The following is a 12807-nucleotide window of genomic DNA, read 5'->3' as shown; positions in this document are numbered from 1 at the left end:
TCTATAAATATGTCAAGAGAAAAAGATTAGTGAAGATAAATGTAGGTCCCTTACAGTCAGAAATGGGGGAGATTATAATGGGGAACAAAGAAATGGCAGAACAATTAAACACATACTTTGGTTCTGTCTTCACAAAGGAGGACACAAATAACCTGCCAGAAATGTTAGGGAACCAAGGGTTTAGTGAGAGGGAGGAACTGAAGGAAACCAGTATTAGTAAAAAAATAGTGCTAGGGAAATTAATGGGGCTAATGGCTGACAAATCCCCAGGGCCTGATAATCTACATCCCAGAGTACTAAAGGAAGTGGCCCTGGAAATAGTGGATGCATTGGTGATCATCTTCCAAAATTCTATAGACTCTGGAACAGTTCCTACAGATTGGAGGGTGGCAAATGTAACCCCACTATTTAAAAAAGGAGGGAGAGAAAAAACAGGGAATTACAGACCAGTTAGCCTTACATCAGTAGTGGGGAAAATGCTAGAGTCTATTATAAAAGATGTGATAACAGAACACTTGGAGGGCATTAACAGGATTGGACAAAGTCAGCATTTTATGAAAGAGAAATCATGCTTAACAAATCTACTGGAGTTTTTTGAGGATGTAACCAGTAGAATAGATAGGGGAGAAACAGTGGATGTGGTGCATTTGGATTTTCAGAAGGCTTTTGATAAGGTCCCACACAAGAGGTTAGTGTGCAAAATTAAAGCACATGGGATTGGGGGGAATATACTGGCATGGATTGAGAATTGGTTGACAGACAGGAAACAGAGAGTAGGAATAGACGGGTCTTTTTCCGGGTGGCAGGCAGTGACTAGTGGGGTACCGCAGGGATCAGTGCTTGGGCCCCAGCTATTCACAATATATATCAATGATTTGGATGAGGGAACTAAATGTAACATTTCCAAGTTTGCAGACGACACAAAGCTGGGGTGGAATGTGAGCTGTGAGGAAGATGCAAAGAGGCTCCAATGTGATTTAGACAAGTTGGGTGAGTGGGCAAGAACATGGCAGATGCAGTATAACGTGAATAAATGTGAGGTTATCCACTTTGGTTGTAAAAACAGAAAGGCAGATTATTATCTGAATGGTGATAGATTGGGAAAAGGGGAGGTGCAACGAGACCTGGGTGTCTTTGTACACCAGCCGCTGAAAGCGAGCATTCATGTGCAGCAAGCAGTTAGGAAGGCAAATGATATGTTGGCCTTCATTGCAAGAGGATTTGAGTACAGGAGCAGGGAAGTCTTACTGCAGTTATACAGGGCCTTGGTGAGATCACATCTGGAGTATTGAGTGCAGTTTTGGTCTCCTTATCTGAGGAAGGATGTCCTTGCCATGGAGGGAGTGCAACAAAGGTTTACCAGACTGATTCCTGGGATGGCAGGACTGACATACGAGGAGAGATTGCGTCGACTAGGCCCATATTCACCAGAGTTTAGAAGAATGAGAGGTGATCTCATCGACACATATGAAATTCTAACAGGACTAGACAGACTAGATGCAGGGAGGATGTTCCTGATGGATGGGGAGTCCAGAACCAGGGGTCACAGTCTCAGGATACGGGGTATGCCATTTAGAACCGAGATGAAGAGAAATTTCTTCTCTCTGAGGGTGGTGAACCTGTGGAATTCTCTACCACAGAAGGCAGTGGAGGCCAAGTCATTAGATGTATTCAAGAAGGAGATAGATATATTTCTTAATGCTAATGGGGGTCAAGGGATATGGGGAAAAAGCGGGAACAGGGTACTGAGTTAGACGATCAGCCATGATCATTTTGAATGGCGGAGAAGGCTCGAAGGGCCAAATGGCCTATTCTTGCTCCTATTTTCTATGTTTCTATGTTTCAATCATGGCCTTTAAAAGGGAACTGGATAAGCACTTGAAACAAACAAATTTGCAGGGCTACGGGGATAGGGTGGGGGAGTAAAACTAGCTGGATTGCTCATAATTAGAGCCGGAGCGGACTCCTTGGGCTGAATGGCCTTCTTCCGCGCTGTAACATTTTTACGATTCTATGATTCTATATCAGATGTTGAGTTCCTTCCAGTAACAACATTAGCCCCTTAGCTTGGTAATCACAACTGTTCAATGAACATAGGAACATAGGAACAGGAGTAGGCCATTCAGCCCCTCGTGCCTGCTCCGCCATTTGATAAGATCATGGCTGACCTGTGATCTAGCTCCATATACCTGCCTTTGGCCCATATCCCTTAATACCTTTGGTTGCCAAAAAGCTATCTATCTCACATTTAAATTTAGCAATTGAGCTGGTATCAATTGCCGTTTGCGGAAGAGAGTTCCAAACTTCTACCACCCTTTGTGTGTGGAAATGTTTTCCAATCTCACTCCTGAAAGGTCTGGCTCTAATTTTTAGACTGTGCCCCCTACTCCTAGAATCCCCAATGTTGGGACAAACTTTGACAACAGCTGCTAAAGTTGGTAGAAGAGTAGAAATCCTCAGAAAAGCTCAGTCCTACTTGTCACTTTCAGTGTTCTTTAAAACCTAGAGACTAAATTATTTGTTGTTCATCTGTGACTCGGTGGTATTACTCACCTCTGCGTCAAACAGTCATGAATTCAATTCCCCTCTAGAAACTTGAGCACAAAATCTAGGCTGACACATCAGTGCAGTACTGAGGGAGTGCTGCATCGTTGGAGGTGCCATCTTTTGGATGAGCCATTAAACCGAGGTCCCATCTGCTCTCTCAGTTGGACGTAAAAGATCCCATGGCACTATTCCGAAGAAGAGCAGGGGAGTTCTACTTAGAAAAGTAATTAGAAGGCACACATCATAAAAGTAATTCCACAGTCCTGTGCTCCTAGCGGGCAGCTGCATTAGCAGAAGCACAAGTCAGAGAATATGGACTACAACGTTGTAGCTGTATCTTCGACCCGCAGCTCGCTCCAAGCACAGCTTTCCCACTGAGAATGCAGGATCACTGAATTACTCCTCGTATGCTCTCACAAAGGTGAAGCACCAGGGGAGAAAACAACACTCTGCTTTTACCTACACTGCACGGTATTAGGGTGAATAAAATTTGGGTTAATTGGAACTTTAATGTGTCCTGATAATTATTTTCAGATGGACGGATTAAAGTAATTGGGGAGAAATGCTATTGTATTCATTGTGTTGTAAGGCTGTGATGGTTTCTTCATCCAGAATGTAGGATATGGATGCAGGCAAGTGTTGCGCTCTGGATGCATTTGCCATTCAAGTGTCTATGCCTTCCATTACAGACAGCCTTAGAGCCTTGCTGAGTGACCGGGTCTTCATGCAGATGGTGCCTCTTGGTGAGGGTCATCTTATGGTATTGGTTTTCGTTGCCAACATTGTCTTGCCTGCCCAATGATAATGCCCCTTTATGGGGCTGCTGTGTGCTTTCCAGGAGAGAGATTGCTAGACTGAGCAGTCTGTACAAACAAGGTATCCATAACCTGCATGATGCAACTGTGCTCTGCATGTTTTATATTTAGATGAGTTCTCCAGCTGATGTTTATTGGGACTCCATGGAGTAAGAGCTGATGGTAAAAGATATATTGGTAGCCAATTACTGAGCTGCTTCTGTGCTTCAAGTGTTTTACTGGAGTCTGCCTTGTTACATGGTGGATTCCTTGGGGAAGCTTGTCCTCCGCTAGCAGGTGTAAATAGAAATAACTCATTCTGCGCAGAAAGATGAAGGCATAAAAATGGATCAAACAGAAGCAAGGAAGGTACCAATGTAACTGTACATCATGCCTCCTCTCCTCCAAAATCTTCAAAAATGGAGGAATGAAGCAATTTATGTATAAGTGACATAGTATAAAATGTCCCTAGGCAAACAGTCTGAGGTAGCAGATGCTATACAGCTTTAAGAAGCCTATTGTATGGACTCAAGTCTCTTTGTGCTTGGACATCAAGACTTACATTGATAAATGCAATTACCTTGCTGTGGAGCTACTACAGAAAACATAAACAACAGGGAATGACTGGAAAACAGTGGAAGTTGCTTTAACATTTAAAACATTAAAAATATTGGGGCCGCCATTGCAGCACCTCTTTCAAATTGGCACTAAGCATCTGTAGTACGGTTCTTCTGTCGCACAGGTGCTCCTGGGGCTTGCCTTTAGCTTGCAAAGGAATAAGGGCCTTAAAGAGCCTTGTGCACAGTGTGTATGCAATCTCTTTTCGCTGCAACACTTGTCAACCACACTATTTTGCATTGGGTGCTGAGTAGGCCTCAGGCCTTAGAATCTGATAATATGAGGCACCCAGGGTATTGCACAGCTGTGCTTTGGTCACCACAGACTGTATTATCAGCCCCATAGTAATGTATGGTTACACTCTCTAGTACTTCACCTAAATGGTCATTCTTTGTGTATGAGACTAAACAATGAGAGTTGGCAGGCTATTCTACATTGAAAGCATCACATTTCATCTTACCTTCAGCTAAGATTCACACAAACTCCCTTCCCAGTATAGATCTCTGGACAGTGATCAAGATCAGGGTCTCCCACTGATTCCCCAAACCCTGCAGCTCATGTGCTAATCAGTTGGATCCACCCTTTAGATAAATAGTCAAATATGTCCCAACCTTTATTTTCAATTTACAACACTTTTGTACTGAAATATTTCTAAAAACAAAAAAACAATTCAGATGGAATAGCGTGTTCAAGAACTGACATGAGGTGCCATACAGAATTCTGAGCCAAAGGCTTGATCCCCACTTGATCTGAGTTTACAGTTGTGAGAAGGTATTGAGTGGATGCCAAGCAATTTCCCACTGGGAGTGATGATAAAATCGGAGAGAAAATTGTTCCTAAGCTGCTCTCAATCATCTTCCAGTTCAAAGTAACATTAAAGACAGGCTTGGAGCAGGTTGTACATTCAAGCAGTCCCTGCTGGAAAGTATGCATGTGTTCACATCAGATGAGAACAGAGATGGGCTTATCTGTGGTGTCTTCTTATGTCAAATAATCTGCCTAGTCTCACACATGAAGAATGGTCTTTTGGACAAGGTACCACAGGACTGCTAGCATCTGTGGCACTGTACTCTAGAATAGGCCAGTGTCTTCAGGAGAGGAGGAGAGAAAATTGAGGGGAAAAGCCCTGAAAATAAATTATCAGCACTAGCCATGAGACCTATCCCTATGTTGGGTTTGGTTTTCATGGGTGGCCTTTCAGATTTCATAATTCAAGACAATTTAGTTGAATTGTACCAGTGCTTGGGCTATAAACTTAGAATATTAGAAACAGTAATAAATCTTAGGCACTGGCTGATTTTTGTCACAGCCACAGAAATAGCAAGGAGCAGCCACACAAATAGTAGACTCTGCAACCATCAGTTACGGTTATACTCATCATACAGTCATTAAACAGTTTCCTGGAAACACTCCTTGATATATAAAATTTAAGGAGCTAGAGATAAGAATATTTTAAAATCATTTGATGATAAAATGTTATGAATCTGTTATGTCGTATAACAGTCCGCCTCATTCACATTCTGCATCATTAAAAACACATTTCCACCTACAATGCAATCCTCAGAACACAGCTCCCAGTAAATTAAACAAGAATACAGTCGAGCTAAAACACCACAATGCTCATCGCCCCAGCTGTTGTTACCGTGCAATCCATGTCAAGTAATATATTTCAGTGACTACCAATAAACAGTGTGACAGGGTTTAAAAAGGGGCAAAACAGAAAATGCTGAAAACGCTCAGCAGGTCAGCCAGAATCTGTGGAGAGAACAGACGCAGATGTTGACTGACCTGCTGTGTGTTTCCAGCATTTTATGTTTTTGTTTCAGATTTCCAGCATCTGCAATATTTTGCTTTTTACTTATAAAAAGGGATAGGCTTGTTGGTTTTAATTGCTTTTTCCTGTTCCAAAAAGTCCTTATCTCTCACAATCTGCGAACAATTACAGCTCAAGCATGGCACCATCAAATTTCTACTTCATTTACATACATATAGTAAACTAGCAAAAGCTGATCAACAGTTCCAAAAAGCTGGCACAGCCCCCAGAAAGCTAACGACTCGAGAAGGACACAGTTTATAAGCCTATGACTTTTGAAAATAAGTAGTTAAATGAGTTTTGTGACCTAACCTATAGGCATATTCAACATTCCTTCACTTCTATTAGAGGGTAAAATCCAAGTACATAAAGCCTGGAAGAGCAAATACAAATGTTGAAAGGACAAAATTGACGTGCATTTCTAAGAGGCTGCAAGAGTATGCACCTCCAGAAAATATTGAATTTTTACATTAAAAATTACAAATTCCAGTTAATTTTAAGTACTTTTCTACTTAACAAATGGTATATTTTTAATCTTTTAAAAAAAGGAAAATCAAAATGATCATTGGATTTTCAACAGATCAAACAGATCATCACTTCCCAAAATTTACATCAGCAGTCACTCTCTCATGTAACCTTCCCCCCTTCATTCACAGAGACACTATACCCCGTCCAACTCCTCACCCTTTTACATAGACTCTCTCTCCCTCTCCAACCTTCTTAGTGCATACTGGCAATTCTCAACTTCTCCTCCTTCAACTCAACCTGGCACTCTTTTCCTGTAACCCAGTTTAGAATGGCACTTTCCCTTCTCTCTCGGCCCTTGATTCATGTTGCCAATCTTTCTTCCCCTCCCCCCAAGTTAAAACTGGCACTCTCCCTCCCCACTTCCCCATAGCTAATGTTAACACGCTCCTTCCTCCTTTCTCACAAAATGCCACTTCCAGCTTCCCCCTGGTCCCCACTTCTGCTTTTCTTTCTGTAGCCCAGATTCTTTCTTCCCCTTCATTTTCCCTTTACCTCTTCTCTCCATTGATATCCATTTCCCCCCTACATCTTGTCATTCATTCTCCCTTTCCCTCTCCAAACTGTCACATTCCTACTGATGAAGGACCACATCAGGCCCCTGTTGTTTCAACACTGCTTCTACCACTAATGGAAATGATTCCAGCTGCTGGAAACTGCATGTGAGCACTGCCATTCCCAGGAGAATTCCTGCTTCCCCTATCTAACGACCACAATCACTTCTATTAGCGCTATGATCGGCACTGAGTGGAGAGGAACCTGACCTGGACTGAGAAGGGAGGGAGTCCAGTCTGCACTGATTTTTGTCAACAAACTCTGACTGGGCCCTCAAAACTCTGATATCAACTTAGAACCCTGACAGTTGGCATATGTGGATTTATCTCATCTTCTCTCCTGTTCTTTTCAACCTTGATGGCATCTGCACTGGATGCCTTCGCCGTTCACTTAGTTTTCTCAATATAAGAAATGACTCCTGTATGACATTTCCAGGTTCCACATTGAGAGAAACATCTCTTATAAACAAAATGCGATTAAATGGCCAGAACCAGACTGTCACTCTTTGATGTGTTAACGACCTGTGGATGCCCACAAATTCCAACATGATGGAAACGCGATGCAGGTTTCAGCCTCAAAGCAATACTAGGGTGGCATTGTGAAAGCCCAATATATAAGAGATCAGATTATCATCTCATGTGATCTGCTACATGGACCATGACCACCGAAAAATAATATTTTAATGTACCTCTGCAATATGTTATATCATAGAATGGTGGGACAGTTTCATGTCTGCAATTCTCCACATAGTGAACTGTCAATCTCGACTGTTATCAGGGGAAGATGCCAAACTACCATCAGGCACTCTTCTACAGGGAGAATCATCCTGGATTGTTCTTGCACAGTTCCTACCAGCCAATTACAGAGTAGATCTGGTGTATATCAGGGAGCAGATCACCTCCTTAATCTCTCAGTTGAAATAGTGCATGGCTTGAAGAACCAGAGTGAAAGTAGTATAAAAAAGTTTACAGCAGAGAGAGAAAATGATGATGTGCAAAAACAAATGTATTTGAATAGATGAATCATGTTTATTTCCAAAGACAGAAGTACGTAGAACATAGTTTTAGCCAAAATGGGCATTATGGTGACAGAACTCATATTGTGTCTCAGTACGATTACAATGTTAATAATGAATTATGACTAAAATGCTCTATATTGCAGAGATCATTCTGTTTGGAGTGTAGATCAAACTGTTTTTTATTGTGGTTATTAATTTTTTTTTACACTTCATAATAAGCAACAAATAGAAACTAGAAAAAAAATCAATAATTTTCTCCCTCAGTGTGCAATGAATTGCTTTTCCGTGATTGCTTCAGTCTTCTCTGGGTAAACACATCACACAGGCTGTATTGCCAGTGACTAGCAATCAGAGCACAGTCACTGGCTGATGGCATTTGTTATTTCACTGCCTTATTGTGATATGTTTCTTAAAGGTTGTTGTAAAATGCAAAAGTGCAAACATAAGAAAAACACAATTGACAGATTAAGTTGTTCAGACCAGAAAGGTCCCAGGTTTGATCTCTGAGCTATGCTGAGTTAGCTGATCTCCGTCTCAGTTACAATTGGACTCAGCATTCCCCAAACAAGGGAGGTGGGGGAGAAAATCAACTAGCATTGCTGCTCATAATTGCTATTTAGTGATCCCTGCTAGGCAGTGGGCATGTATACGCATCGGGTGAGAGCAGGCAGGGCCTATCTGGCTGTGATAAACTCATTGTTGAATAGCCCATTGATATTCACTATCCAGGCTATTCGGGCTGATATGTGAAGAGTAACTATTTTGATGAGTTAGGGAAGGGAACAATCAGCCAGGATTCTCACTCCTGATGGAAGTCCAGTGAAACCCCAGCCGTTATGAGCATGTGGAAATATTGGGGTTGGCTTTAACTTTAGAGCAGCCAACCGGTGGAGCGTGCCAGTAGCCCGCCTGTTCGGGCAGCGAAGAAGCCGGAGCAATTTTGAGGCCCGAGCCTTGTTTAAATGGCACCAGCTGGCTTCCTGTCAATGCAGCTTGCCCAATTCAGTTCGGCCCAATATCGGGCGACCCACAGAGCAAGATAAATCAAAAAAAAAGGGAGGGTATTGCAATTGCGGAGGAGGGACAGTGGCCCAGATTATTTTTGTGGGGCCCAAAGGAGCAATGTGGGGCCCAGAGGAGCACCTCTACAAAAATAATTTAAAACTTACCTTTTCGGGCCATCTTCGGCAGCATCACCAGTGAAACTGGCTGGAGATCATTCCAACCAGTTCTGTCCTAAAATGGCAATCGAGGTCCTATGTACATCATAGAACCCTGATTTGCATAATAAAAGTGGCTTTGCAGGCTCTTCGGCTGCCCAGGGGTAGGCCCTCGTAGAAGTGGAAGCAGGCAGAGTGCTGGCGTTAATGGGGCAATAAGTCTACCCACCCCATTTTGAGGGTGTTACCGTCCCATTAACACCAATTTCAGTAAGTTAAAATCAGCCCAATTGGGTGCAAACAGCATAGGCTTAGCTGTCATGTTCTCAAACCACCTGTCAACATTCACTGGCCAGGCTCACACATGAAGAATGGCCATTTAGATGAGGTACCAGAGCAGGACTGGCATCCTGGGATCATACCCGAGCATGAGAGGAGGACAGACTAAGAAAGAAAACCTCCCTTTGTGTTGACCCAACAATACTTATATTACAGTGTGACATTTCCATCCCTTTTGCCTTCATGAGAGAAGCTGGCAACTTGATGCTGAGTTATGGGAAACCCTATGCTTTATGTACTCATTGGTTATGGATATTATTAAGGATTTAGCCAGGTTTACAAACTGACAAACTGACAAAAATGACAACTACAGAAAATCCTCCTTCACTATGTGAATTGTTAATTGCCATGAAAATCATTCATTTTCAAAAGCAAAATTTGCAAATTATCCAGAGGGAATTCATCATTTTTTCTTTAAGATTAGAACCAGCGGTAGGTATGGTCTCCCAACAAAGAAATGCCTTTCACAAAGAAAGCAAATGATTAAAAAATCTATGAGCCATAAAATGTAACACAAACATCAAGAAGGTTGAATTGTTAGGAATTGTCTCAGAAATTCTCACCACTGCCCCAAATGTATTTTGTTGGGTGGTGGATGAATGAAAATCTGTTTTGTTTGTAGGCTGTAGTAGGTTGTCTTGGCCAACATTCATCCTTCAATCAACACTACGAAAGCAACAGATTGACTAGTCATTCATGTCATTGCTGTTTGTGGGACTTTGCTGTGATCAAGTTGACTGCCATGTTTGCCTACATAACAGTGGCTGTGAAATGCTTTGGGATGTTCTGAGACATGTAATATTGAAAGACAGGGCCTGTTAATTAAAAGATATTTCTTTGTTAAAACAAATCAGTTAAAAGGGATATTGGTGCACTGGAAAGTACTTGCAAGGTAAAGTACCTATTCTGTTCTGTCCGATATACATTGTATCATAAAATATCTGTCACTCTCCTAAGAGAATTCTTCTAGTGACATCTGATTCATAGGAATTGTGCTCAGAAAGCACTATCTGGGAATTGGTATTTTTTTTTATTATTGGTTCATGGGATGTGGGCGTCACTGGCGAGGCCAGCATTTATTGCCCATCCTTAATTGCCCTTGAGAAGGTGGTGGTTCTCTTGAAAATAGAATGAAAATATAATAAAACGCACTGTTGGAAGAATTTTCTACGGCGAGGAATGGAAGTTTTACAACAATAGAGTAGTAGAGTATGGGTTCCTCGCACTGTGAAGTTCTAGGTCATGGATTCCTTTCCTCATCTCTCCTATCCTGATTCTTCATACAACTAGCTACCAATCTTGGAGGGAAATCAGGAAATGAGACAACATGTGACAACATATACTGGAACTAATGGGGAAATGAATAAAATAAATGAATGAAATTCAATGTGAAAACTATTCAGTGATAATTAATTCTAAGAAAGAGAAGGACTTACATTTATATAGCACTTTTCATGACCTCAGGATGTCCCAAAGTGCTTAACAGCCAATTAAGTATTTTTGAAGTGTAGTCACTATTGAAATGTAGACAAATTCGGCAGCCAATTTATGCACAAAAAGGTCCCACAAACAGCAATGAGATAAATGACCAGATAATCTGTTTTAGTGATGTTGGTTGAGGAATAAATGTTGACTAGGACACTGGTAGAACTCCCCTGCTCTTCTTTAAATAGTGTCATGGGATCTTTCAAATCTACCTGAGACTGCAGACTGGGCCTCAGTTTAACATCATCTGAAAGACAGCACCTCCAACAGTGCAGCACTCCCTCAGTACTGCATTGAAGTGTTAGCCTAGATTATATGTTCAAATCACTGGAGCTTGAACACATAACCTTCTGACTCAGAGGTGAGAGTTCTACCACTCTCTAAAACTCTTAAAACAAGTGTGACTATAGTGTCCAATTTCTGTAACTGTTCCTCCCTCACTAACCATATGAAATAGAAATGGTGGATTTACTCTTAAAATAAGTACGTATATAACAGGTGCAGAAATTCAAGTTTTGAATCATAACCAGTCAGGCTACTTACACACTAAATATACTAGCCCATCAAAACACACTGTAGCCTTAGCCACTGAAGTGTTTGTGGATTCAGTTCATCTAGTTTTGCAGCCACTGTGATTCTAAATCTAACAACAATCTCCACATTGCAGATAATGACAGATTTTCCATGAGTAGGGTGACTAATGCACTATGTCACAAGGCTATATGGCACGAGGGGCTGAATGGCCTACTCCTGTTCCTATGTTCCTACACGATTACACAACAAAAATATAAACATTGTGGAAATCATTTTGAAATATAATTCTTTTAATTATAAAGTTGATTTTAGCCTATTACAGTAAACAGCCTCAGAAAGCATATTTTGATATAACATCCTCCCTTGTAAACAGGCTGGAACATTTTATAAACAAAGAATCTTCTATTAATTACATTGACATTGGCAATGCAATGTTGCCACTGCACACTCAGGCATTGCAATAAACCGATTTAAATCACCACCTCTATTTCATTCCCTCTGCTGCATTACCTCCTGTTACCCTGTGCCTACTTCTGAATAGGCATAGGATAACAGTAAGCTCACATAATGGGAATAATTGCTAGTGTAATAGTAGAAGAACGAGATGTACTCGACCACATAATTTACTGCATCCGGTAATTGTTATATATAAGCTGTGTAATTGTTTCTTGTAATGGTGAAGCTGGTATGATTCTGTATGCGTGATGTGGCACTTGACAGTATAATATATGCTTTAATAAAGCTATTTCCGATATCAGAATAAACTGATTGTTACTTGTTTCAGTTATGGGACAGGAGAGACCCATAACCATAACCGAAACAGGTAACTATCAGATTGTCGGTAACTTTGTGTACCAATGCTAGTTCCTATTCTACTGGTACAAGCAGTTGGATTCCTTTGTCTCCAAAAATGCATTTCTCAATAATTTTCAAGTGGATAAACAATTGTTATGCATATTTTGGCGAGTCCCTGTTGTAAAGTATCTCTGGAGTGATAAAAGACCAGAATCACTGCTTGAGGGCACCAAACCTTTGCTCCTTAATAAAACAAGTCAACTTTTATGCCAGTTTCCAGCTATGCTCTGCTAAAGTCTTGATGTGGAGATGCCGGTGATGGACTGGGGTGGACAAATGTAAGGAATCTTACAACACCAGGTTATAGTCCAACAATTTTATTTTAAAATCACAACTATCGGAGATAATCTCCGAAAGCTTGTGATTTTAAAATAAAATTGTTGGACTATAACCTGGTGTTGTAAGATTCCTTGGGCCCGATTTTAGCATCGGGTTTCGTGTGTGTTCTCGGCGGGGGTGCCTCGATAATCGCGATCCCCAGGCGCGGGACCGGAACGCGCCGCGATCCCGGCCACTTCCGGGTTCCACGCTGACATGCGGGGCTGCGTGCGCAGGCCCCGCTGG

This window comes from Heptranchias perlo, chromosome 15 (genome assembly GCF_035084215.1).
Source record: "Heptranchias perlo isolate sHepPer1 chromosome 15, sHepPer1.hap1, whole genome shotgun sequence".
Lineage (NCBI taxonomy): Eukaryota > Metazoa > Chordata > Chondrichthyes > Hexanchiformes > Hexanchidae > Heptranchias > Heptranchias perlo.
Note: the sequence above shows the minus strand (reverse complement) of the source record.